Source organism: Lepidochelys olivacea (assembly GCF_965140295.1).
Source record: "Lepidochelys olivacea isolate rLepOli2 genome assembly, chromosome: 6".
Taxonomy (NCBI): domain Eukaryota; kingdom Metazoa; phylum Chordata; order Testudines; family Cheloniidae; genus Lepidochelys; species Lepidochelys olivacea.
In genome coordinates this window covers 81,409,023-81,436,522 of record NC_140416.1, presented here as the reverse complement: position 1 = coordinate 81,436,522, position 27,500 = coordinate 81,409,023, and the positions used below count along the sequence as shown (strand labels likewise).

Sequence of the window (27,500 nt, the reverse complement as noted above, 5' to 3'; positions counted from 1 at the left end):
CCAGAACATTAATATTTCTGATGTAATGTGTTGTGCTACATGCATGGCCAAAGAGACAGAGCAGGAGTCAAGAGCAGGCTCAACTAGGCAATAATTTAGTAGCGAGCGGGCCATAGATTGAGGACAGTCTCTAGACCATGTTTTTCTTTTTATGGGACTACAGTATCTGATGTTCCCCCAAGAGTCCGACAGTTTCCCTTCTTTGGTTTCCATATGGTTAATACCTCTAATTTCTCCTTTCTCTTATCACTGCATCTTGTTTTCCCACCCCGCCTTTGACTGGCAAACAGGTACCCACAGTGATATCCACGGGTAATGAGCAAGCTGCAATTCTGCATCTCTACAGCAAAGCCTTGCCAATTATATTAAAATTAATTATAAACCTCCTCCCCAGTAAAATCACAACCACATCTGAAAATTATCCACATCCTGAATAGAACATGGGTTACATTTTCAGCAAAGTCCCGAGGGGGTTCTATTTAAAACCAATTGCAAACACTCCCACAAAATAAGTGGCTCTAGTGTAGCAAGCAATTTTTAGTGTGGTTCACCTAAATTCTAAAAATGAAGTTCACCTACCTTTACTAAGACCATCAGTGAAAACAGATTTTACAGTAACTATTTTATTCATCTGGTATTGTTACAGAGCGTAAACCAGGATTCATAAATGATCAGTTCATATCCTTTGGGAGGGAGGGATTACATGTAAATAATCCCTTTAATGTACGCATTGCCTCTAAGCATTTCACACAGCAATAAATTGGTAAACTGAATACGAGCAATTAAGAAATTAAATGAAACTAATAAAATGTGTATTTTTTTCTTGATGGTTATTTTGTTTGGGGATTAGTGAATATGAAAAAAAATCACTAATTTCATATGGAGGTAAATTGTAGAATTTTAATACACAATATCTGTCAGGTTTTCCCTATTGTATTTCAATCAAAACTCTCTTCTAGAAATACTTCAACATACCTTTCATTATATGCTTTGGATTATTGACTATGAAGCTCAAGGAACCATTTCACATAAATGTACTTCTGTATTACACAGTGACTGACCACAAAGAAAACAGATTCAAAATGTGATACGTTTATAAACACTAAATCTAGGCATGTGAAAATGACACAACAGCATGGCAGTTGTAGCTTGGATCCACCCTCCAGACCTATCAACCAACTGCTCCCACACCAACAGAAAAAAATCATAGTGAGACGGCAGCTTTGTCGTAGGTGAAACAGGAAATCACAGCAACAGGAGGTATCATCCTCAGAGGCAGAGATGCAGAAATACATGGTATTTATGATTCAGAAGAGGTGAATTTATCAGGCACAGGCCATGATCATTTTAACTTACCTTTAAAGAACAAGCTAGAGACTTTGATTTGAAGAGCTAATGAGGAAGTGGTGCAACACTCAGATCACGGATAGTGATCACTATCCATGTTGGATATCACGTAAAGGGTAAGAGCAGGGGTTCACAATCCCCCACATTTTGTTATAGCGGGTCATTCTGGCATTCGCCAAGGGGAATGAGATGTTGTGCGTGTACATACAATTAGGGCTTTTTTCCAAGAAAAGTCTGATGAAGGAGTTACAAGATTTTTTTTCTGTGCAATATTACTGTAAAATAGTCTTTAAAGGTGTTGTAAATAAACCTGTGTCTTTTCGATAGGCTATGGATGTGTTAGTTACACCACTGACATACTTGTAAAGTTCAAAAATGAAACCAAAATGCTATTAATTTCTCTTTTTGAGGCACTGGATTACTAAAATCGTTATGATATACTTTGCTATTACTGCCAATCTTGAGTTGGATCAGAAATATTTCAAAACTAAGGCTATGGACATGCCACTTCTTCATGGCAACGAGAACAAAAATCCTTGAGAAAATCACTGCAACCCTGGTTGACAAAAATGTGCATAGCCATTGAACAACCCAATATCTAGAAGAGACAGTTTAACAGCATTCTTGATTTCAGCCTGCAGTTTAATAAATACAGATTCTAAAGGGATACATCAGACAGAGACGATCCCATACAAATGCACAAGTTGGGACTTGTCATTAGCCTATATACCCCTCCTCAGATCTATATGGGCTCTGGGAATAACAAATGCCTCAGGGTGAGGGGCATGCTTACTAAAGTTTGCCCTACAAATGGTTCCATTTACAACTTTTTGCAGATAACTCTGTACAGTCTTTTGGAGTTTGTTGGCTATTGCTATATACTGCTGAGAAAATGGCACTTTCAGCATTCTGCAATTCAGCAAAACTGTTAAGCATATGGTGTGTATCCTATAGGACTAGCCTGCTTGCTTGGCTGTGTATCTTTTCTTATGGGTTTGACTATTGGTTTTATTATAATAGGTTTATATTGGAGTGTGTATTAACTGTAATGCAAGGGACCTATAGGCCATATCCTGTATGTTGAGCTAAGGCTAAGTTAGGGTATGTATGTTTGGGACCTTTCACTTAGATAGTGGTGATGAGCTAAAGCACAAGGTCTATATATGGTTGTAAACTGTAACAAAGATAGATAAAAGATGCACTGAAGCTAGGTGGTATAGGAGAGCTACCTAAGTTCATACCGTCTTTGTATTTAAGAGGTACACCACAATTTGGAAAGAACTGAAATAACTGGTTAAGACAGAAATAACAGATGTGAGAATGAGCTAATGTCATTAATATGTATGTATATGCTATCAATACATACAAATACACCAGCCTATGGAGTAAATGTACCCCAACATTTTGTGGGTGAGGAAACTAAGTTCAGACATAGAAGGAAGCCTCAGGTGCTCAAGCTCTATAAGATTCACCGTGCCAAGCAAGCTTCTCAGCTTCTAAACTTCAAGGTTTCTTTGTTTTTAGTTTTTTGTTTATTATCTTTTGTCTATTAGTTCTCAATTGTAAGTTCTAAGGCAGTTAGTTATGTAAAACTCTAAGTTAACTTCTTTAGTCTTCTATAGCTCGCAGCTCCTCCTAAGCTTTGCACCTCCCATTCAAGAATTGAGGAACCTGGATCTGAATTCTTTTGGCATGCCAGAGGCGAGGCTGGTCCTTTGTCTCTTACTACCAGGTTATCAAGGAAGGGTGTGAGTATATTAATCAAAAGCTTTATAGTACGTAATATCACATGTATCTCTAGAACAATATTATTGCCTTTGTAACTCTGATTCTTTTACCATTTGATTACTAATCCATTTTTCTCAATAAAAGAGTTTAAGGCTACATTTGTCTCAGTGTGAGTGTCCTTGCAAACTCTGTGTAGCCTGATTCTGGGACAAGAACCTTATTAGGTTCTGATCAGATTAATTGGCCCGTATTATCTAAAATAATAATACTAACCGCCTAAAATCAGGCAACACGTGAAACCTCACTGAAGTCAATGGGACTTAAGCACATGCTTAACTGTTTTGCTGAATAGGAATGGTTTGCTGAATCGGGACTTCTGCCAGTAACTTTTAACTACTCCTACTTTTAACTACTGCTACTGCCAAGGATGTCAGCTTGCTGGATGCGGGATAGGTCATTTTAAATTATCCACTGCTTCAGAGAAGGAAGAAAAGCAGTCCATTTTTTGGTGGGTGAAAAAATTATGTGATTATGCTGGATATTCATATTTCTTGGATGGCTGAAAGCATAAGGTATGGGCTTCTAGTGTCGCCATGTGCCTTGTGTTGTTACTTACATAATCATTAATAAAAACACTCTGGAATGGACAGTGTCGAGTGGCTTACAGTCCAGCCATTCTCAGTACTTCCTATACAAAAATACCTCCATGAAAATCAAGTTGCATTATGTCAGAATCTTTGTACATCTCTTCATTTGACCAATAGCAGCAAATAACCACATTCTGTAGTAACGAAGATTGATGATGGGTGCTTTCTAACATCCATAATTATGATGTATGCGGCAGGAAAGATAGTATTATATACATACACTACCCTGATTGGTTTGTTGGTATTCATATAGAGTAGTCACCATTAAAAGAAATTAGTATTTGCCAACAGTTACCACACAGTAGAATCATAGAATATCAGGGTTGGAAGGGACCTCAGGAGGTCATCTAGTCCAACTCCCTGCTCAAAGCAGGACCAATCCCCAACTAAATCATCCCAGCCAGGGCTTTATGAAGCCTGACCTTAAAAACCTCAAAGGAAGGAGATTCCACCACCTCCCTAGGTAACACATTCCAGTGCTTCACCACCCTCCTAGTGAAAAAGTTTGTCTTAATATCCAACCTAAACCTCCCCCACTGCAACTTGAGACCATTGCTCCTCGTTCTGTCATCTGCTACCACTGAGAACAGTCTAAATCCATCCTCTGAGACGATATAGTTTTTCCATTACCTATACTGAGAATAAGAAATGTGTGTGGAAACTGTGTAGTATCTGGGGGGAGGGGGGCATGGGAGATATTGACTAAACACTAACTACTGAATGTGACTCTCTACCTGCTATAGAGGTTGTCATAAATATAAAGGGAAGGGTAAACCCCTTTGAAATCCCTCCTGGCCAGGGGAAAGCTCCTCTCACCTGTAAAGGGTTAAGAAGCTAAAGGTAACCTCGCTGGCACCTGACCAAAATGACCAATGAGGAGACAAGATACTTTCAAAAGCTGGGAGGAGGGAGAGAAACAAAGGGTCTGTGTCTGTCTGTAGTCGTCTTGGCCGGGGACAGAACAGGAATGGAGTCTTAGAACTTTTAGTAAGTAATCTAGCTAGGTATGTGTTAGATTATGATTTCTTTAAATGGCTGAGAAAAGAATTGTGCTGAATAGAATAACTATTTCTGTCTGTGTATCTTTTTTGTAACTTAAGGTTTTGCCTAGAGGGGTTCTCTATGGTTTTGAATCTAATTACCCTGTAAGATATATACCATCCTGATTTTACAGGGGGGATTTCTTTATTTCTATTTACTTCTATTTTTTATTAAAAGTCTTCTTGTAAAACACTGAATGCTTTTTCATTGTACTCAGATCCAAGGGTTTGGGTTTGTGGTCACCTATGCAAATTGGTGAGGCTTTTTATCCAACATTTCCCAGGAAAGGGGGGGTGCAAGTGTTGGGAGGATTGTTCATTGTTCTTAAGATCCAAGGGTCTGGGTCTGTAGTCACCTAGACAAATTGGTGAGGCTTTTTACCAAACCTTGTCCAGGAAGTGGGGTGCAAGGTTTTGGGAAGTATTTTGGGGGGAAGGACGCGTCCAAACAGCTCTTCCCCAGTAACCAGTATTAGTTTGGTGGTGGTAGCGGCCAGTCTAAGGATAACGGGGGTAATATTTTGTACCTTGGGGAAGTTTTGACCTAAGCTGGTAAAGATAAGCTTAGGAGGTTTTTCATGCAGGTCCCCACATCTGTACCCTAGAGTTCAGAGTGGGGGAGGAACCTTGACAGAGGTGCATACTGTGTGCCAGATTCTTCTCTCGCTAATGCTGGTTTTACAACCGTGTAGCCCTATTGACCTCAAAAGAGCTACCCCAGATTTATATCAATTAAATGAACAAAGAATCAGGACTGGTATCTCTTTTTAGTGGTGCAACTTTAAATAAAAACAGAGATACTTTATTACAAAAATGCTGGTTTAGTAACTTTTTTTCTAATCCCTTTCATACCTTGTTAAACAGTATTTGTAAATGAAATGCTGTTCCCAAGGGCCCCAATGCAACAAATATTAGAGTCAATAGGACAATTCTTGCTTAAAGTTAAGCATGTGCTTAGGTATTTTGTGGCACCAAGGCCATAACCTCCAGTTATACTCACCCAGTCTATTCACTGAGGGGAACATGTTTTGTTTTTAAAGACTCTTTTCCTGATATGTCATAAAATCCTCATTATTACCCTAAAATATCTGAGATATATTTTACAACTTAGAAGTTTGGTGAAAAATGTAAATATATTAACATTTCAGTTGACTTTTCCATATCAGAGTCGTCATATCCTGCTGGCAGAAAGGAAATAGAGTCTAATTAGTCTTCTCATCCATCAAGCAGGCATGTCAATATAGTTTGCTAGGCCCTCTGTAGTGAGCAATGCTGAATAACCTCAGCATTATAGTAACTATGCAACTCAATGCTACAGTACATCTTCTTTGACTGAACACGTACAGTACAGCATGGATGGGGAAATAGACAGTTGAGTGTAAACTACTTAAGAGATTAGTTTAAATAACTTTTTAAAGGAGAAATATGGTGATACATATCTCAGTTCAGTGTCATAGTAAAGCCTGTTTCTATTTTATACTATAATGAAAGGGAGCACTCACACAATTTCTAAAATTGGTCTGAGAGTAACAGAACCCCATGCTATTGACATACTGCTAACCAGTTCCATGTCTGAATGTCCATGAATTTCCCTGGATTTGATTGGCAGATCTCCACATACTTTCTAATAAATTTTGCTGATGCTCAATTCATTTACGGAACATACCTTACTGCCTCATTAAAGCCTTTGTTTTTCTTCTTATGACCGTTTGAAGAAATAATGAAAATACATTTGTAAATAAACAAGAACAGTGAAATCAAGACTTAATTCTCATGCTTTTTAAATTGCTCTTCAAGTTTATTTAGTGAACATGAAAGATGCTGGGTTAACAACTTTGGAAATGAGGTCCTTCATTTTTCCACAGGACAGAAGCGGTAGTAGTAGACAGGCTTTTTCACATAATTCCACAGCTTTGACTTAGAAGAGACCATCTCTGACAACGAAGGTTTCACACCTATTGAGTCCTTAGCCTTTCTGTTGAGACAACCAATAAAGGCCCAAATAGTGTCAATTGTGGTGATGGAGTTTTGCCATGGGGACACCTTTTCACTATGATTTAGAATGCAAACAATAAACCAGATGGGTTCTGAACCAAACACTGGTCCCAAATGCTTCTGAATTGGGGTTAAAAACAGGTTCAGAACTGATTTTTGTACCTGGCTCTTATTTCATTTAACCTGTGCCCAACCTCCACCCTAACCCCAGGTCATAGCACTCCGTGAACCTGATCCAAAAGTAAATTTTGTGGTTTGGGTCCATTGCCAAACTCATTTCACATAGTTTTCTAAATAGTCTGTGAGACTAGCAACTTCTTCAGTCCCTTCCATTGGTTTTACATCAGTGTAATGCCACTGACTTCAGTGGAGTCACTTCTGATTGAAACCAATGTATGAAAGGAGAATCAGACCCTAAAAGTTACTGTTTGAGAAACGTTATGAAAAAATATTTTTAATTTTTCCTCCCGGGTTAGGGTCAACATATTCAAAAATAGCCTGTGATTTTGGGTGCCCAACTTGAGACATCTAAAGTTGGGCACCTAAAAACTGAGGCACTGAAAATCAGAGCTCACTTTTGAAAATTTTGGCCTGAATATCAAATGTTTAGCACCTCCCTATGAAGTGATGATGTTTTCTGTAGGAACTGGGTCAAGGATTGAAGACGAAGGCAGTTGACTCAATTCAAATTAGCGTTAAGGCTATCCAACAGAGCTATTACTGTCATCAGGTGCTAGACTGCTTAGGATGCCTGTCTACTATCGTATGCTCTTACTTTCTCTTAGCGCAACTCTCACTATAATATTTTTATTTCTATTTCCTCTGGCTGTTGAACCAGGATGTCAAGGGTGGTTCTTTGCAACTACAGATATAACTTAAATGAGTGACACTTGGGGTGGGAATTCTATATATAAGCCTCTCCAAACCCCTATGCCAGCCAGCAAAGGGAATTCTTTGGATGTAATCGTGTGGCCTTTTCCTGGGAAAGGCTCTGATTGTGTGGGGATGGGAGTACCTTAAATACCAATGGCAAATTAAGTTAGAATGTTGCTAATTTTAGTAGGTGAATAAAAAGCTGTTTTATATTGCATAGGCCTTAACATTTTGGAGCTCCCTCTCAGAGAAAAAGGAAGGGAGCAAACAATTTCACACCAAAAGGAAATTCAAGCCTAATAATTAGGGAGGAAGGATGAGCCTGCTGGAGGTTCAGGTTTCACAGTCAAACTATTTTTCAAAACATTGGTATACGACAAAACTGAACAATAAAATAAATGTTCCTCCTGCTTTCATGGGAAAGAGAGAAGATTTCTGATTCCCTTTTCCCTTGATCAGAGAGAGGAGTGAAGTGAATATCCCACTTCTGCCCACAGCTCCCACTCACTCTTTCATTTGAATTACTGCTATTACTATTATATTCATTATGTACATACCACCTTGGAAACGTAAGGCACTCTGGAGTGGACACACATATGAATGCGTTGAGTTCAGAGGAAACCTTGCTCAGGCTAACAGGAAATCTTGAAGGCTGAGCAGCACAACTGTCTTCTCTTGCAGGAAATTTGAGAGGCTTCTCTCTCTTTGGTACCCATATCTCTTCCTGCCACTAAAATCTTCTCCTTCTCTAATCCTGTATAGCTCATTTAGTCTCCTGAGGTGCCCGTGACGGACAGATGAGATACAGCTGTAGTCTAGTTCACTTCTCTCCAGCTGGCTACTCAGGATACTCACTATCTTAGATCATTCCACACTTATAAGCCACTCAGAGCAGGAGCTGATGAGCAACCAAGAGATGTGATTACGCTAAGTGGCAATCATCTCAAGGTGAGGGAGAAAAAAGAAGTATTAGGCACCATCCTGCAGCCAAGGGAAAGCAGCCACCTGCAGGAAATAGGAGGTAAAGATGCCAGGGGAAGATGTTGATGACCCAAAAGACAGGAACATGAACAGCTGAGTGGAGAGTCAGAGAACAGGATAGGAAGCCTGAGACTCTCACCAAAGGCCAGAAGCTAGGCAAGCCATGACTAGCTGGACATTATCTACAAAGAAATGCCTGTTGGCAACTTGTAATTAACTATTACATCATCCAATGACTTCCTGTTGCACAAGAATTGATATACTGTACAGCAAGACTGTTGTAGGGTTCAAGAATCTGTTCATATCCCAAAGGTGGGACAAATACAGAATGTCCATATCACTGGCTGTTGCTACAGTTACTTACCTACAGGGCTTTGGAGTGGAGCCTGGAGCTGGAGCGTGGAGCAGCTCCGGAGCAGTGGAACTGCAGGTTTTTGCCTGGAGCTGGAGCGGAGCTGGAGCACAGCTCCAAAGCCCTGCTTACCTATGCTCTTCCTGCTACTCAAAGTGGCCATTTATCCCTGCATTTAAGAAATGATCATTGCTTATTGCATTATTATATATTTTTTAAAAAAATCTTCTCAGTTGGTATGAATTGTGCTTGGCTCTTAAAAATTAACCAAATTTACATTGTATAATAATGACTAGCAGAATGCTGACATATTGCAGCATGTCAATGCGTTCTGATCTCTCACTATAGTGTGACTTTTAGTGCAAGAATCACATTTCATATATTGCTGTTGTAGTCAGTTAATTAATGGATATCTAAACACATATTAACTGACCCTAGATTTGGGGCTTCAATTTGTCAAGCTGAGCTGACATTGCTTGATTTTCAATCCCGGTATCACACTTATCCCAATTATAAATCATTACCCTAGTGCCAGCAAATCACTGCAGTCCATTTCCAACATTCTGAAGCACCCTTGCCTTGCCATAACTCTTGTCTTGTGCAGCACTCAGAACATTTGGAACTGGAGAGTACTTGTTGACTTCTGCTGCAATATAAATCTCACCCTCCTTCACAAGTAGCCCTTTATTCTTAACCAGAAGAGGTTGCAGATAGAAACAAATCTAACAAAAGGTGGAATGCATTTCTCCATCTGTTTTGCAGCAGTAAAACAGAATGACCTTGTTTTGATTTCATTTACAGTAAAAATATAGCATTTGCAGTATTCGAGTAAAGTGACTTTGGCTATTTTATTTATGAATATTGATTTCTGCATAAAGATGATAATTTCTGCTTTCTTCCTTGTACTTGTTGGTGAATGAGCACTAATATTGGTTCTTAGATGAGTCATAGAAGGCATTATAAGAAATACTGCTGAGGGGATAACAAAGCTCTTGTGCTATTTTGCAGAACAGTGCCAACAGGATGGGAATGGAATATTTCTCTCTGAGGGCTAGATCTTACTCCCACTGAAGTGTATGGGAGCTTTGCCATCAGATTCAACTTGAGTTGGATCAGGCTGATTTACAATAATTCATGGAGCTCTAAATTCAATATAAAATAGGACAAACTATTCTATAATATATTGACTCACAAGTTGTGAGTCCAACTTCTTTGAGAAGAGCAAGGTCTCATCCACATTTCAGATACTTCAACTACTATACCTTGCATTTCTTTTACCTTTAAAAACATTTTTATAGTGAAAGTAGAGTCTGAAGTCCTCTGTTTTCTACACAGAACAGGAATAGCAGTACAGGTTTTCCATGTGCTCCAACAATCTGCTTCAACCCAACGTGAAGGGGACCACTAATAGGGGTGAGATGGTAGTTCACTCTCCATGGCCCATGACTGCCAACAAAGATGCTAATTAGAACAAACTGTAGTGGTGTTTTTTGTAATGTTCACATCTATCCGCTAATATTATATAAGCTTCAGACCATCTAAAATTCCCACAAAACTGCATTTTAAATAGATAAAATGGACCCACAACAATTGTAATTTTGACAGCCTTCTAGGTTCTGACACAAAAATGCTGTGCGTGTGTTACTTTTTCTCCTCATAAGATGTTAGGTTGCTTATAGGGAAGTGGAGGAAAATTAAGTTAATTCTATTTAAAAAAAAAAAAGGGATAAAAGAGCCTAAAATTTCAATCTTGAAGTATATAAATCCAACACAAGTATAGTAAGTCCAAAGTGCATAGTTGCCTTTGATTTTATGGGAATAAAAGACAGTTGTACAGAAATCCTTTCATATTCAAACCATTTCAAAGGATTTTTTAGAGTAACTGGATTAAATATTTGTTACTGTATTCAAATGTGGCATCCAATCGGCATTCAGAAATAACTCATACATTGCCTGGGATAGGGGGCCTTTTTCTGACTTAGAGGATGTTTTATAGGACATTTGGTTTATTCTCTGTAAATATGTGGTCTGTAAAAATGCCCTGGGGAATTATAACTCCTCCCCAGACAGCCACAAGAAATGAACCAAAAAGACCTCAGTTCTGTCTTACGTGTTGAACATCAACTCTGGCTGTGGTACTGCACTGCCTTGAATTATCTCACTGGATCCACAATGCGTTTATGGGCAATGATATTAGTGATATACAAGTGTATATGTTCATATGTATGTATGTTTACTTCTATTGCTGTAAGTAAGTTCTGACAGCATCTTAGCATGGTTACCGTGGTTAATAAGAACTTGTTCAGAATGGGTTTTACCAAACAATGTAAAGATTGTGATAGGGAGATTTTGTTTGCATCTTTAAAAGAGCAGCTCCATCTGCTTTGCCATCATTAGCATCTATAAACATAATGCAGCTGGTTGTCTTCTATTAGATACTGAAAATTTAGATATTCACTGAATGACCTGAGAGCTTATCCATTCTCCCAACTCTGATACTTCTACTTGTTAGCCATATTGTTTTATTACAACAGTATCAGTAAACTCAATGTGTTGCTTTGATTTTCATCTATTATCTACTGTATTTACTGTGGGTAGGCATCTCACAGAACCATTAAGAGAACTGACTTGACCCAATAGGAGAAAATAAATGAAGTCACAAAGCATTAATAAATATCTGCAGGAAGTCTTGGGATATTTGTTTTCTACACAGAACAGTGTACGCAGAGTGGATGTGAGACACATCACCAGCAGCTATGATGCTTCAGTGATTTCACTTGGTCAACCAGCTCGTTTTCTAATTTTTATCTGCAAATATGAGAAGAATCTTAGAAGGCTACCATGCCCTTTCATTTAAGCTTGAAAAAACAACAGAAAAGCAAAAATACTACACAAAGATGAAAACTTATTACATGTAAAATTAGATTAAGAGTCAATCAAAATCCAACTGTGAATTTATCATTTCAATGAATTTCAATGAATGGTTTAAAATCTGTTTGAAATCTATTTGAAAATGAATATGTAATAGTATAGACATATCTCTTTCAAAGCTAGTATTGTCAGATGTATTCTGTGCATTATAATTCATGAACGGAGTAGATGGCTATTTGAGAAGTATTAAAGTGAGCTGACTTTTCAATACAAGTGTCTTCACAATAAGTTTTTCCATTCTTGGCAATTCAGAAATGTAGACAATTGTGCTAGAAAAATAATATGTATTGTAATATTCATTGTACAGTAGTAGTATAGTAAGTGGCAATTCTGGACATTACAAGAGACACAAGGATTATTTTCTGTGATTGCACAGAGAATACTTGGATTTCTTGTGAAGCTTTTGCATTGGAAATGAGATTCATCAGTCTGAACAGGGCAGGGTTAGAGCCCTTAGCAACATGCTTATTTTGTAGAAGGTCACTCAATAATAACTTCCTCTGCCCTCCAAGCTTATTAAGACTGACTGGCATATATTAATGAAAACACCTGATTCTCCAACCATAAAACCCAGACAAAGACTTTATTTTAATATTAAGGAAGGAACCCTTAATTAGCAGGGTTTCAAAAATGTCAGCTTCTTCTATTAGCTGTTCTGGTCCATCAAAGCCATAATCCCTACTGTCAAATTTCATCATATGATAGACAGTTTGCTGGCTGTCTTTTTTTTTTTTAACCTGATCATACTGACTGAAGCTTTTTTATTTTGCCATCACATTTAACAACTTTGCATGCATTTCCCTGTTTCTCTGCTGATTTTACTCCTTTCAAAGTCCTCATGTGTCAGCTAAAAGGAGCAAAAAAATCAGAGGAAACACGAAATATTACATGTCGATACACAGATGTATAATTAAGGACTTTTTGGAAGATTTCTCATTCGTAATATTGATTCTTTTTTGGGGCATGCAAATGTGGTTCTGTGAAAACACAAACAAAAAGCAGATTCACAGATGCATTTCCATCTGAGGCATGGTAAAAAAAAAAAAGGACAAATGTTTGAAACATTTCTAAGACCTTTTAAGATACACATTTTTTTACGACTAACCCACAGAACACATTCATGTTAGAAGGAATTCATTAAAATGGGTATTGCTTGTACTACCCTTCAAATAACAGGTAAAGCAATTTTGTCAAAAATAGACAGAATAAATACATGTATTTTAAAAGATTTATGTTTTAATGTTTATAAACTCTCATGTAAATGGAAAAACACTTTCCTACACTTACAAACAAGTCCAAGCAATTCCTGCAGATATATAAGTTGAACACACACAAGACTTATTTGAATGAACCATATGGTAAAGACCTGACTTTATATAATGAAGGATACAATTAAGAAAAATACTATAAGCAAAACATTATAGAATAAGCCTTAGGAGCATGAAATAATGACTATCATACAAAGGCCTTGTAAACAACGCAGCCAACACCTTCCAACCCACATGATGCTATTCTAAAAATAGTTTAGAGATTTGATGAAGTTGATATCCTCATATTCAACTTTTATTTATTTATCTCATCTCTGCAATCTTTCCTTCTTTTAGCAGCCAGAAATGTATACATTTGAAAGGCAATGATACAGGATGCAAAATGTGGAGAGGAAACATATACCCAGATACTTTTTATGCTGCTTTTTTCTGTAAATTAAGATTATTTCCTTCAGATTTTTAAATGTCCTTATATTTGTCCTGTTAATAATAATCTAGGCAGTATTGCAATGTACATGGTGCTTTATAAAACATACAGTAGAATAAAAGAAATGTCTGTCCCAGAGAATTGATCATTTAACAGAGACAAGAAAAAAAAACACAGGACAATTACTCACGTAAGGGAGAGTGTTGAGAGATCACTGGGAGAACACACAGAAAGAGTTCAGAGAACAACTGAGTTTTAAGGGAGGATCTGAAGAATGAGAGAGAAGGGTGGTTGGGCAGACTAGAAGTGCAAGACTGCTCCAAGTGTAGGAGGTAGCATGAAAGGAAGTGCACAGCAAAGAATGAGAGAAGGAAATGAAGGGAACTGTGGAGAGAAAGGAATGAGAGTATTGAAAAAAGAAATTAGAGGCGAGATGTAGGCACTTATAAATTACACAGGATGTTGAATTTGACATAGTAAAAAATTGAAGTCAGTCAAAGGATTGAAATAGTAAGGTGATATGCCTGCATCAGTGATGTGGTCAGAGTGGCAGCAGGAAGGATAACTCTCTTTGAACAGTGGTATTTTGGAGAAGTAGGGAAGGGGGAAAGGTGAGAATCAGGGTGGCCAGAGAGCAGAGAGTTACAGTAATCTAGGTGAGAGATGACCAAGGGATTTAGCAGCGGGAATGCAAAGGAAAGGAAGGATGAGTTGTATTGATGTCAGATGACGAAGCAACTGTCCTTAGTGAAAGACTGAATGCGTAGAGGTATGGCACAAAAGGACGAGACAAAAATGAAACAAAGATTGTGAGTTTCGGATATGTGGGAAATAGTGGATTTTAAGTGGTGAGAGAGATGGGAGGAAGTGGCGAAAGATTCTTATTTACATGCACTTCTACAGCAGTCAGCACTAGTACAGAACAGACTTAGGTCAAAAAGTTCCAGCACTTTGGAAGACTCTATCCATCGTAATGTGATTCCCAATTTTAAAGACAGGGAACAACTCTGGAGCTAGTACAATCTTTCAAACAGTTGGAACTTTTTAAAGGGTGCCACTGCATCTAATCTTTATAGCATCTATCATCTGGATTAGTAAAAAAAAGCAAGAATGTCAGCTTTGACTAGATTGAGATATCAGCAAGGAATCCAGGCTCAGATATCACGTGACTGGGATGTGGACAGTCATGCCTAGTGGCTAGAGCAAGAATCAGACCCAATGGTCAGAGCAGGAATCAGCCTAGTGATTAGAACAGGAGTCAGTAGCCAGGACTCGAAGCTCAGGGCCACAGCCTCAGTCAGAGGGTCACAGGAATCGGAGCATAGGGTCAGAACCAGAATCAGAAGCCAGATGACAAAACTTAAGGTCAGAACTGGAATCAGAGTATGTCCACACAGCAATTAAAAACCCATGGCTGGCCTGTGCCAACTGACTTGGACTTGAGGGACCCAGGCTAAAGGGTTGTTTAACTGCAGTATAGACATTTGGGCATGGGTTGAAGTCCAGGTTCTAGGACCCTCAGAGGGGTGAGGGTCCCAGAGCTCAGGCTCCAGCACAAACCCAAACATCTACACCACAATTAAAGAGCCTCGCGAGCCCAGGCCAGCTGCGGGTGTCTAACTGCTGTGTAGACATACTCTCAGATGCCCAGAGTTGAAGCCCATGGTCAGAACTGGAGTCAGAGGTCAGGAATTGGAGTCGAGAGTCAGAACCAGATTCAGAAGCCAGATGCCAGAGCCAAGGGTCAAAGCTAAAGTCTGAAGTCAAAAATTGGACCTGAGTCTCAGAACTGGGTTACGTGGAGGGAATAGGGTTGCTATGTGGTTAGACATATTCCTGGAGGTTTTATCACGTGACATAATCTTTAATGAAAGATTAATCTTTAATTCCTGGAGACTCCAGGACAATCCCAGAGACTTGGCAACCCTAGGAGGGAGGCCAGGCAGGAGCAGGGCTGGGTCTAAGGCTGGAACCAGGCAGGGGCAGGAGCTATCGTAGCCCGCGGGCAAATGATTTGTGCAGCTGCTGAACTGCTCACTCTTCCAACCAATCAGATGGCCTACTACAGGCCAGCTGCATGTGCTAGATTGCCCAGGGACTGGCTCTGCTGCAGGCCTCACTTCCCAACAGCCTCTGCTGCAGGTGATGATTCCTGACAAGATGTCTGAAAGACAGTTGGAGATGCAAGACTGGATAGAGGTAGATGGGTAGATCTGAGAGCCAAAATTACAAAAGAGCCAACTGAAAACTTGGGAACAGATAACAGTGCTATATGTAAGGGATGGGGGAAGATGGGATCCAGGGCTGAACCCAAAGGCATGTTAGCAGGGGCAGAAAAGGATTAAGACCTACCAAACAAGATACAGAAAAAGTGGCCAGTGATATGACGGTATTTGGAAGAACAGAGCTGCAAACACCCAGAGAAAGTAGAGCAGGAGGTTAAAGTGTTAAAGGTATCAAAGGAAAGAGATCAAGTAGAATAGGAATAGCAAGTGGTTCAGGTGGTTTTGGTAAATGGTGACACTATGATTATATCTAAATGGTCTATTTCAATTAATATTTAGTAAACATTAATTTCGTTTCCACATAAGGAAAATCAGTTCAGTTTCCTTAACACATTAGAATCCTTCCTGCACCTAAAGAAGGGTATCACCCAGTATCTGCTAATCCTGGGCCTTGTTTTGCTATCTTTCTGTAGGTAAGATCAAACACAACACAATTTTATACATCTGAACTAATTAAACATTCTGGGGGTTTTTTTTGCCTGACTTTGTTTCTTCCTTGGTTGCAATATCAAAGGTGATAGGTAAGTTTCCTACTTGAATTTACAACTGGCTTTTCCACCTTGTCTAATGGCTTTAAGTGAGTAACAACAGTTACCTATATGTGTTTTTCTCCCCATTTAATTGATTAATTTAGAAATGAAACCCAGTCGTTAGAATGGATGAGTTCCTGCCTTTTCTGTCATGCAATGAAGGGGCTGTGTGAAAGTGAAAGGCAATAGCCTTAAAAGAAAGATATACAGGTCAATTCTTCATCCCTCAAAATGCCTTTTGTCCAAAAATTTGGCCACAAGAGAAGCTGCATAAGATACGTGCTTTGGGTAAGAACTAATTTGCTAATATGTGACCACTGACTTGGCTTTTGCACAATTACATTTACCTTATAATTATAGCCATATTATTATTTATAATATAGGAACAGCCATGGGCCCAGTCACCAAAGGGATCCCATTGCACTGTGAAATGCATAAGACATGATCTCCACCAGGAAGAGCTCAGACTCTAAAACCACAAAAAGAAGAGAGGGCAGGGTGATGACAGTGCTGGGAAGAGATTACATAACCAAAGCAATCAGAATGATGATCTGGCATGCATCTTGTTAGATCTAGGTCTCTGTCTCTCTCTCTAGACAGGGCCCTACCAAATCCATGGCCCATTTTGGTCAATTTAACAGTCATAGGATTTTAAAAATTGCAAATTTCATGATTTCAGCTATTTAAATCTGAAATTTCAGTGTTGTAATTGTAGGGATCCTGACTCAAAAAGAAGTTGTGTGTGTGGGAAAGTACCAAGGTTATTGTAGGGGGGGTTGCGGTACTGCTACCCTTACTTCTGCGCTGCTGCTACCTTCAGGGCAGAGCAGCCCAGAAGTAAGGATGGCATGGCCACCCTTACTTCTGCACTGTTGCCTGCAGAGCTAGGCCCTCGGCCAGCAGCTGCCACTCTCCAGCTGCCCAGCTCTCAAGGCAGCAGCGCAGAAGTAAGGGTGGCATGGTATGGTATTGCCACCCTTACTTCTACACTGCTGCTGGTGGGGCACTGCCTTCAGAACTGGGCACCCCGCCAACAGCCACTGCTCTCTGGCCACCCAGCTCTGAAGGCCACGCAGCAGTAAGGGTAGCAATACCACAACCCCCCCCGTAAAATAACCTTGCGACCATCCTGTAAATTGGCTGAGGACCCCCAATTTGAGAAACACTGGTCTCCCCCATGAAATCTGTATAGTATAGGGTAAAATCACACAAAAGACCAGATTTCATGGTCCGTGATACGTTTTTCATGGCTGTGAATTTGGTAGGGCCCTATATATAGATATAGAATCTCCAGCTGCCATAAGCTCAATTCTTTCTCCAGGGTAAGTTACTCCTTTGTGAATCTAGTGGGGCTGCTTAATGGATTAAGACATTAGATTTCCATCCTCCTCATCTTCCCTTTTATTTCATCTATAAGTATTTAAATCACACAGCAAACACAAGCTTAAATTTCAGTGTCCATATGCATCAGTCCTGATGGTGTGTGTGTGTGTGTGTAAGGAAGCTGCTGGGGGTCCAGAACCCTATCCCCTACTGCTCCCATTCCAAAGCCTCTCCAAATTATCACATGGTATCACCTCCTTACACACAATATACAAATATGAGAGACAGAATGACAGAAACAAAGAGATAAGCTCTTCATAAAGGACAGAACAGAACAACTCTTCACTTTTCTCTTCTATTGACTAAAAATGTTTAAAGGCACAAGCCAAGAAATACTGTGAGCAGTTGGTTTTGTTAGCCTCTATTGTGAAATCAAACAAAGTTGGAATGGAGAAGGCAGGACTGGAACTCAGAAGTAAAAAGCAAGCAGAAATGCATGTGCCGAAGAGAAACAGTGCTCACTGTGAAAAATCAGAAAAGTGCCAACACAACTCCGATTTTACCTGAGGAAAGGAAATATTTTACACTGCTGAAATATAAGAGCTGAGTGTCCATGCCACAGTCTCCTCCCTGTGTCACCCAGCTCATTCTGACACCTTCTTTCATTTGTTAGTACAGTCTCTGAAGGGCATTTAAGAAATTAGATTCTTAAGGACGGTCTGTCTTTAACAATGGCCTGGCCATTCCAGGTGTATAGTTGGGACTTACAAAATACAGGATTGTATAAGACTCCTGATCATGAAAATCGTGTGGATTCAGGCCTGAGAAGGACTGCTAGAAATGGATTTCTTAATCACATAATAATGGAATGGAAGTCAGGACTCCCGAGTTCTGTTCCCCTCTCTGACATTAACTTATTGTGGAGCAGTAGGCACATCTCAGATAACTTTGCTGTGCCACACTTTCCCCACATGTTAAATGGGTGTATTACTACTTACCTTGCACACATCATTGCTCTGAAGCTTAATTAGTATTTGAAAAGCAATTCAGAGCTATGTATGAAAGGCATTATAGACACAAACAGAGCAACGTTATAAAACAGAATCAGATAATGGTCACGGCCTTTCAGGTGTGTCAGTTCTAGGTATCCAATAAGTTGTTTCAGTGATACACTTTTAATATGGACTTGGACAAGGCAAAGATGTTAACTTACTGCAGGAATCCGGCCAAACCCTAGTCAAATAAGAGTGTATTACTAATAATATCCACAGTGCACGTGTGGTGCCTCACTGAGAAATCTATACACTATTATCTCCTGTATTCGCATATAAGAGGGGCATCCATGATACTATGTAAGAGAAGCAGGGTCTCAGGTTACTATGCGGGACTGCTGGCCTTCATTGGGATTAGTTCTTCACAAGGGATAATTGGGGTGTAGAAGGAGGGGGAAAGCAGACCTCTCTCTTGATGTACAGAGAAAGAGATGTTGGTAAATGAATAGCACTGGCATTCTCAGTAGCTATTAGGTAAAGCTGGAAGCCTTTGGTATGCCTACTTTGAAGCAGTATACTTTTGTGGGTTAGAATAGTCAGTGTTTCTATCTGCCACATGCAAGAGAATTCAATACCCCACAGCTGGAAAAGGATGTTATTCATTGACTGAGAAGACTGCCTGCTGGCAAGGTTAACAGTATTATTTTTGTACATAATGTGCATAATTAATGCTTCTGTATTTGGACAATTTTGTGCTGCAAATAAAGCTGTGGCCTTTCTTTGCCAAAAACAGTGTAATATAAAATCATTGGGAACTAGATCTTGGGAGAGGACAGAAGAATGAACATGCCAATATTCAAATGAAAAATGTGCCTCTCTAAAGAAATGGTGGTTTGCTGAACCTAAAAGACATGAAAATGGGTTCAAAAGCAGCTAAAGTTTGCCAGTTCTCTTCTTTCCCCTTTTTTTCCTGTTACTGTAGGAAAGCAATAAAAAGAGGCTATTATGGTATTATTAAATACAAATCTAAATGAGACCTTGATGCAAATATCTGGTTATTGCTGTAGTAATCAAAAAGGTGCCAATAAAATCATATTTTTACATGTGTACAATCTGTTGTTAAGTATATGTAACCCAATCCTGTACACTTCCAGAGTTTTATGGAAGTTTAGATGCATAGATCACATTGAATTTAGTATACAGTATGTAGCCCAGTACATAAAACATATATTTTAACATCTATACAAATCTTCTACTTTCCTTTTCCTTTTATATATTTCCCACCTTTTACATAAAAGGTTCTTTACTAAACTGCACAACACCCACGTATGTAGTTTTATGCAGTGAAGCCATAAGAGCTCACTTATCTATATATACACACACCTGCTAACAGACGCTGTATAAGACAAATGCTGTGCTACTTGCAATTTAATTTTCCCTTCTACCCATGAGGTTCACAAAATGGATTTGGGAGTATTTGGGAAAAGGGGAAAAAATAAGAGTGCTTTGGAAATGAGTTTGTGCATGAAACAATCTTCATCTGCATTGTTATCAATTAAATTGCCATTGGTGCAGCAGATACCTCTGGCAAAGTTCCAAGTTCTAAAGAGGCTGGACTGACTTACAGTTTTAGAAACGGGGGTCAAATTGACTCTCACCTTTGCAATGCTGATAGGAGTTCTATATAAATCACCTGATATATAAATATTTATTCATCAACAGTTGGTTAGTCAGTAGCTTGGTGCAGTCTGTACATAGTTTGTAAAGCAAATGGTTTGGATTTTCTGAATTCAAAGTAAAAGTCAACTCTACAAGGCACTGTCTAATAGGATTTTTTTTTAAACTAATGGTACATTTTAATTGTCAAAGTATATGAAGTTTCTGTCATTTATGCAGGTTTTAAATCTCTAAGATTTGGGGACTATTCTTAAATTTCATCTATTCACTTGATGGATGAGCTTCTGAAATAGACTGCACATCAGATGACCACACTGGACATATTGTGGTCTGTCCTAAATATGAGAGTACTTTGTTAACATTGCAATATCTCTGCTAGCACAGCAGAGCTAATACAATTTCACTTTCTCTTTGTGTCTGTAATGGTTTCCCATTATCCTGATAAGTGGGCAGCCATTTCGTTTCTTCTTTTTATTGATACAGCTGTGAAGAAGAATTAGATTTCAACATTTACGTAACAGAGATTAATTGATTGATTAGATTAATTAAATATTCCATTAAATTCTCTTCTAAAAACGCACAGGATTGCAGATCCCCCGGGTTTTTCCTAACCCTTGAAATCATAAACAAGAGAATGCATAACTAAACGCTGTATCTTATCTGCTGGAGAATAATTAAGCAAGTACATGCATTGCTATGAAGGAAACTGACTCATAACTCAGTCCTCCCTAAATATTCTTTGATGTGTTTTCAAATTTTCTGTAAACCCCACTAAAAGTGAAAACAGTTTGTTTCCATTAAAGGAACTGCTACTAGAAATCCCAGGTTTATAGAAAATATTCTTTAGGTAATTAAAAAAAGGAAAAGGAAAAGAAAATAAAACATGTCATTTGGGTATGTTGTTTTAGATGTGAACTAAAATGGTCTACCTAAAACTTCAAGCCACATAATGTTTCAGAGATCTGTTGAAAAATAAAAACAGCAAGTGGCCTTTTAGGTAACCCATAATTAAAAGCAATTTTGAGCTGTCTTTTCAGGGAAGCTACCCAAGGGAAGTATTTGCTACCTGTTTGACCTTCACGATTGTGAGTCCTTGGCAGTGTCAGCGACCCTCTGAACTGAATTCAAAACTAATCTCTAACAGAAAAAGAGAAACAGAATTCATGCAAATCATATTAATTCCAACATTTCCCCAGTGAGCTGGGTATAAACTACAGCCTAATTAAATATTTTTTAACGATGTGAGTAATTTTTGCCAAGGGGCGGATTCAGGGGAAAATTTAATATGAGATCACAAAAGCTGTTCCCAGCGTTGATTCTGTAAATTAATGACTATCTGCCTTATGATAAAAACATGCTGCCAAGAATGAAAATGAAGTCGGCAAAGCTTGCTCTATTTGTCGAACAACCAAATATACAGAATGCAAAACTTTAAAGGATATGGAAAATTTTCATTGTCTGTATGACGTATTCATGATAAAGATGCATGGCACTGACAGCAGAATGCTGCTTCATAAAATACCAGACTACCAGCTTTTATTAGTTATTACTAATACAGTATTAGCTAATGTTACAAACTTCAGTGAGCATGTGTCAAGCACCTACCTTATGATCTTAACAGATATTTATTTATGTATAGAGACGTGCTGCCACAGTTTCATGGGCTGTTTCTCTTTAAAACAGTGTATACTGCACATTTGCTCATATTTACAGATAACTAGCCACCCATCTAACTTGGTACTTATATGGCCCTTATCACAGTAGTATCTGAGCACCAATCCCAAGTGCTCATCGGAAAGGAAATCTCATATTAAACCAATATTATTTTCTCTTTCAAAACTACAACACATACATAAACAATAGAGCTACGATCAACAAAAGGTTGCTATAAAGAGACGTAAGTTATCACTGAATTGATCTGGCCAGCTTCTCACTTTTACCATGATCTGGAAATTAAGTGGCATACGGCATGTGATTGCAGGGCTAATTTTTAAAATATAGAATAGACAAAGCAGAGCTATGGTTTATACCACCCACACTCTTATTTCTGTGTTAGGAAACATTTGTTAAAAGGCAGCTTGCCAGATGCTAAAGACATTCAAATGCTGAATACTCAGTTTAACCAGTAAAAGAATCCTCTCCTCGCTTATTGTGCTTTGTACACAATCATGATTTGTAATGAGTCAGGTAGTTAACACACAGCAATTACAAGGCATTGCTAGATGACAGATGACTAGGACTTTGGTAGCCCCCTGGTCAAGAGGCCAGCCCATCACAAGGACTTTGCAGCCCTATTTATTTAAATTTCTGCCAGTGCTGGCCACAGAGACTGAATTTACAGCCTTTCAATTAGAAGGTCAGCCTGTGCTAACTAGCGCACCACTGCCTCATTATAATCATAAAATTAGCAAGAAAAGACTGGCATGAATAATATGGAAAAGCCGGTTTCAAAGGTGAAAAGGTCCTGTTTTCTTGTATCCTCAAAAAGGGGAATAAAGACTGCTGTTTAAAAACAAATATTTCAATAGACTGCACTGAAGTTCTTATGAAAAACATTTTTATGAATTTTCTTTAGTTTAAAATAAACAAACTGGTGATTTTCACCAAACTAAACCTTGATAACCAGATGAAAGGACAGTTTACAACTACTACACAGAACAACTCTTCCAAGATAGACACAGCTTCACATGTTGGCAAATGTATAAACTATTCATTTTCATTTCCACAGCATCTCACTAAAACTGTATTATATTCTTTAATATGGACTCAATCTTATTATCTCTAGTTGTGAGTGTAATTATATAATTTACAGTTTTGAATAAAAAAATCCCAGAGAAGTATTTACTCTGAATTATATCACAAGATATTAGGTAATTTATTATTTGGAAATTGAGAATGTCATTGAGACTTTAGTATGCTTGTGCTGTAAATACCCTACAAATTATAAGTCACTGCCAAATAGAAATGTAAACTACATAAAGGACAAGAGCTGTTGTAACTGTCCCAATACACTGGAAGAAAGCGCTAAATCCAGCATATACAAACCACAGAATATAAAATCTCCCTGAGAGCAGAAGGGCTCCATAGCATACACAAGTGAAGAAACAACAACAAATTGAGATGCACCTGAGGCTTGCATAACTGTTAAAATGTAGTCTATTTAATTAAAAACTAAAACTTGTTTTTAAGGTCGCTGTTTCAGTCTGCAAAACACAGACCACCTTTAAGGGGATATTAATGAGGTTTGCTAAGAGCTGTTCCAATTTATAAGGCACTAAGATGAGACAATCATGAGGAAGAGAGGGTGAGATAATCTTCACAGGGAACAGTTAAAGATTACAGTGAAACCTGTACTTATGGCCATCTGCTATCTGTGGTCTCCTGCATTAACTGCAGGCAATATCTTAGTCTTCAAGGGATTTCCTCTCTCCCAAACTAACTCATCCTGTATTAAGCAGCCACTTATTAAACATATTTCCAGCCACTAGAAAAGCTGCTCCACCTGAATTGAGAAGTTGAGGCCCAATGCTAAAGGTCTTTAACTGAGCAGGTTATGTTATGCTGTCATCCAGTACGTTGGACAAAAAACGGTGACTTATTAAACAGGTTTCACTGTACTTATGACATAACCATTGAACAACATTCCAAGGCTCTGGAGGTACCATAACTTTCTCTTCCTTAATTAAAGTTACTCTAAAATCAGGACTTGTTCTGTTTCTACCTCGTCTGAGCTATTTATATGGCCCATGTTACCCTAGTCACTGAACGCCTCACAATCTTGTTAAATGTATTTACCCTCACAACACCCCAGGCAGCTAGGGTTATTATTCCCATTTTAGAGAGAGAGAGAATCAATGTCTAGAGAGGCTAAAGCCTAGAAATTGAGAAGGTATTCAGGCATTGCTCCGGTCACCATTGCAAGACCTAATTGATGCAGGAGTCTAAGTCTCATTTTCAGAAGTGACGTAGGCATTTAGGAGTCTAAATTTCCACTAAAAGTCAATGAGCCTTCGGCTCCTGAGGGTCTATCTATTCTGCAATTAAACAGAATTATGGGGCTCAGGCTAAGAGTCTGACACAGAAACAAACAGCCCATTAGTCCAAGCCTCATGAGCTCAAGTCAGCTGACGTAGGCCACAGTGGGTTTCTAATTGCAGTGTAGATATGCCCTATCATTCCTATCCTAAATGCCTAAGCCACTTTTGAAAATGGGACTTTAGCAATCTCTCTCTTAGGCCTTGCCACACGGAGTGGACTAAGGACTAAATAGCTTAAAAATCAGTGCCTAAGCAACTTGCTCATTGTCATGTAGGAAATCTGTGGCTGATCTTAAGTAAGTGCCCTAGCCACTACGCTAATTCCTCTCTGAGCCAACCATCAGTTGGAGAATGCAAAAGAAGAAAATCTTTGACACTCATTTTTCCATCACCTAGAGCACAGGTTTTAATGAAGACCCAGAGGTGACAGTAGACCACAGGTTAGATGTATGTATGTAATGTAAAATGGCAAGGGCAGAAGAAAGAAATGTGCTTTCTGTCCAGAAGTTTCACATCATGGGGCATTTGCTGAGAGAATTGGTAAGACCAGCTTCAGAATGCCTTTAGTTCTGGTCACCTTATATCCAGAAACATGCTCATAGATCTAAGGGAATTTGAGAAAAGTGATAAAAATGCTTAAAAGCCTGGGAGGAGGGGGTTGAGTTATTTGGAAAGATTAAAAACTCCCTTTTGCACCAGCAAATTATACATCTATGTGACTGCAGATGCAAATCAGGTGGTTGCAAGTGAAAATACCCTGATTTGCACCAGCAGTTGCAAAAATGCAGGTACAAAAATGCAGATACAAATTATGCCTGCAAAAAGGTAAGGGAGGTCATGCGTCTGTCCTTTGGGAATGTTTACTCCAGGACATGTAGCTTGCCCAAATGACAAGTCACAAATGACACTGAGAATGTGATAATGTCCAAGGAGTAAAGAGATAGATGATGAACAAAGAAAAACTGAGGCAAGACAACAGGAAACATTTTACCGCAGTGACGTTTATTAGATTTTGAAACGGTCTCCCAAAGAATGTGGTAGAAGCCCCATTTCTAAATTATTTTAATATGGTCCCAAACAAAGCTTCTGAGAGCAGTTTACCTTCTGCATCTCTATATTTTGTATTTTTATACTGAATATTTGTAGCTCTGTGAACTTAACTTTTTCCAGTGTTGCCACCTCTCACAATTTTACTGCGACTCTCTCAATAGTCCATGTTTTCCTTAAAGCCCTAGACTCTGGAGCCATGTGACTACAACAGAATCTCATCTTTTATTTTTTTAAAGAAGTTTCTAGGCCTCCTTGTTGCAGAGAGAAGCCTGAAAATCTGAACTCTAAAGGTTCAAAAGCAGAAGGCAAAGAAAAAGATTTTTAAGACAATCTCATGATTTTGTAAAAAATGTCTAAGGTTGTCACTACTACTTTGGTTTCATTTCTGTTTAGTTTTGATAATAAAGGGCTTGATTCAGATGCCCACTGAAGTCAATGGGAGTCTTTCCATTGACATCAATGGGTGCTGGATCAGGACCATAGACAATACTACAGTCAGTGGTGGTCTCCTAGATTAAATTTTGCTTAAATTCTAATGGAATTTGGTTGGACAACCAAAGGTTCTGAAGCATAGCATATATTGTAGGGTTCTTAAAACTAATCAACATTTGTTGATTTTGTGTGTGCAAAGCAGAATATTACGGCAAAGTGTCTGGAGTTTCCTCTTTCTGTTTATGAAAAAGGATTCTGAAACATCACCAGCAGACTATTTTATTAACCATAATGGATTGCTGCAGTGGCTAGGATGTGTAATAAACCTGTTTAAAGCTTCACTTCTGAGCAGTACATTACTGCACAATTGCTTTAGATTTCGTTTATGAATCCAGAGACCAAACACTTTTTTCCAACCCTTGTTTATTTAGGACAAGTTTGGTTTGTGGATTGGTGAGTAATATCTACAGCATTTATACTAACGAAAAACCTCAGGATGAATCTTCAAACAGTTTTTTGTACGTCTTAGTAAATGCAGCCATCTATTATGGTTAGTAAAAAAGTCCACTGATAATGTTTCAAAATTCCACTTGATACGCATAATGAAAGAGGAAACTTCACATCCTTAATGGTTTTAGTGATTGTTACTTATACATTTTACCTTAACTAGGGTATACATCTGCTCTGTTATTCCTCACACTGATATAATTATATGCATGTTTGTATTTGCATTCGACCATTGCAATTTACAGCATACCATTTCTAATACATCAGACTCTGTATATTTTTTCAAATAGGCTCACTGACTATAGTCTTTTAGCTAGGGTGACCAGATGTCCTGATTTTATAGGGAATTTTGGGGGCTTTTTCTTATATAGGCACCTATTACCCTCCACCCCCGTCCCAAATTTTTACACTTGCTATCTGGTCATCCTACTTTTAGCAAAGCTAATATATATAAAAATGCGGACCCTGTTTTAGAGTAAATATTGCTGTGCAGTTAATATATGGTTTGAAGGTAACTTTTCAGTGGTAAACATTTGTGGGGCACCTCTTCTCCCCTCACATCAGTACCATCTCACTTAATATCTTGTTACAGATTGAGATTTCAGTAACTCTGTTAAAAGAATACTCCAGAAATACAAATTCAGTCAAATCAATGCTCTCAGTACTGGCTGAACATCCTCTTAACATTGCAAGAGAACTGAATAGAAATTAAATTAATAAAATTACTGTATTAAGGGGAACTTTGGTTAGAATGGGGGCTACTGGGTTGACTGACACTGCACTTTTGCGGAAAAAGTACAGAAGGATTATAGTGGAGCTACCAAAATACTTGTCTATACCTCTAGGAAAGCTTGGTCAATGATGTTACCAGATGATAGGAGTAATGTGTTGGAAGCAAGGAATATACATTTTCACACTTATATTAATAATTATATTTTCCTTTCAATTTTGTAGATTTGCTAATTAAAGCCAAAATAAATATATATTATTTTCTAATTGCCACTTCAGTATAAATGGCTTTTTCATGAATCATGTGAAGTTTGATTGCACCTTTAATTCCAAGTACAGCGAGCATCTT

At 38.5% G+C, this 27,500-nt stretch overlaps 1 protein-coding gene across 7 annotated transcripts in view; it reads right to left on the bottom strand.

Annotated features, from left to right (window-relative positions):
• The window catches only part of NPAS3 (neuronal PAS domain protein 3), a gene marked incomplete at its 5' end in the record, with an annotated part of 847,295 nt that overhangs the window by 140,864 nt on the left and 678,931 nt on the right, over positions 1–27,500 (bottom strand). The gene's annotated exons all lie outside the window — the stretch shown is intronic.